The following is a 1,798-nucleotide window of genomic DNA, read 5'->3' on the forward strand; positions in this document are numbered from 1 at the left end:
TCCGATCTGAGAGAGAGAGAGAGAGAGAGAAAGAGAAAGAGTGGAATGTCGGAGTCATAGTTCGCTATTGTAGTCCAACACCAATATATCAGTATGTTCCTCCAATTCTTCTTCTTCTTTTTCATCTCCTGCTGCTTTTTCTTCTCCTTCATCTAGTTCTTCTTCCAGTCTTTTTTCTTGATGATATCATAAATATATGAAATATTTAGCTCCGTCAATTTCTTCTTCCTTTTCACTAGGTCTTTTAAAAAAAGTATTATTGTACTGAATCTTCTTCTTTTTCTTCCTCTTCTTCACCTTTCAACCTTTCATGTCTCCTTCTTTCTCTACATCATCATTTCCTTCTGGTTGCTTCTTCTCCTTCTACCTTATGTTACTCCTCATCTGCTTCTTGTCCTTTTTCTTCTTCATCCTTCAATTCGAGTTCTTCTTGCTCCTCGTCAATTGCTTCTTCTTCATCTCCCGGGAAATTGGTTCTCACGGCAACATCCTCGACTATTGGTGCCTTGATTGTCCACACATTCGTTCAATACTCTTTATCTCCTCTCGGTAGTGTTTGTGTCTGGGCTAAAGTCTCCTATAACGAGTACATTGTCCATTGTATGATTTGGATGTCCAATTCAGATTGGCGCTGTGTGGCGAATTCTTTAATTACTTTGGAGGCTGAGTGCACCCCGAAATATATATCTAACAGCATATGGTATCCCAAACAACCATCCGTCCAAATCTCACCTGACGAACCTGGTCAGTAAGGCTAACCACTCACTATCGGTTAGACCTGACAGGTACTTCTGATCAGGTTCGTCTGTCAGGTCTACCTGAGAACCTGGTCAGTAAGGCCAGCCACTCACTATCAGGTAGGCCTGACAGGTATATACGGCTGAAAAGGTTCACGGGTCAGGTCTACCCTGATAGTGAGTGGCTGGCCTAAGTTTGACAGATAACATTGCTCAACCTGTCGACAAATCGGTAAAATCGGTATGTAAATCACTTTCTCAGATAATAGGTGAACGTGGTGGCCAATCTATTGTAGGTAAATCTATTGAATAGGTACCTAAATCTATTGTATGCAAATGCCTTGGAGTCTACGATAATACGATCGTGTTATGTTTGTGACTTTGTGATGGGTTTCATCAACTGTGTACCTGTTCGTCTGTGTAGGTGAGATTAGCTTTTGTGTTGCAATTGGAACTGAGTCCCGAGGAAGAAACATAGTTGATGAAGAAGAGAAAAAGAGAGAAGAGAGAGGTCAGGAAAAGAAAGAAGAGTGAGGAGAGAGAGAAAAAAAGAGAGGGAGAGAGAGAAAGAGAGAAAGCGGGCAAAAAGAGAGAAATTTCAGTCACTGCTGCCAAAACAGCGTTTGTTTAGCCTTTGAATCCGGGTATAGTTGATGAAGAAGAGAAAAAGAGAGAAGAGAGAGGTCAGGAAAAGAAAGAAGAGTGAGGAGAGAGAGAGAGAGAGAGAGAGAGAGAGAGAGAAAGAGAGAAAGCGGGCAAAAAGAGAGAAATTTCAGTCACTGCTGCCAAAACAGCGTTTGTTTAGCCTTTGAATCCGGGAAAGCCAAAAAACGAGAAAAAGGTTAATTTGTCCTCCCTCCTCCCTCTCAGAGATTTGTCCCTTCTCCCCTCTACCTCTGAGGGGTTCTAATTTTAAACCATCTCTGTCTGTACGGATGACCCTTTTTCTCAATGTCCCTACATAAGTTAGTATTGGCAAGATGCCCCCTTTTTTCGGAGGAAAAGAGGGACAAGAAAAAGGGGACAAAATTAAAAAGCACGGGAAAATCCCACGACTTTTG

The sequence above is a fragment of the Diaphorina citri genome, unplaced genomic scaffold (genome assembly GCF_000475195.1).
Source record: "Diaphorina citri unplaced genomic scaffold, Diaci psyllid genome assembly version 1.1 scaffold2019, whole genome shotgun sequence".
NCBI classification, from domain to species: Eukaryota; Metazoa; Arthropoda; class Insecta; order Hemiptera; family Psyllidae; genus Diaphorina; species Diaphorina citri.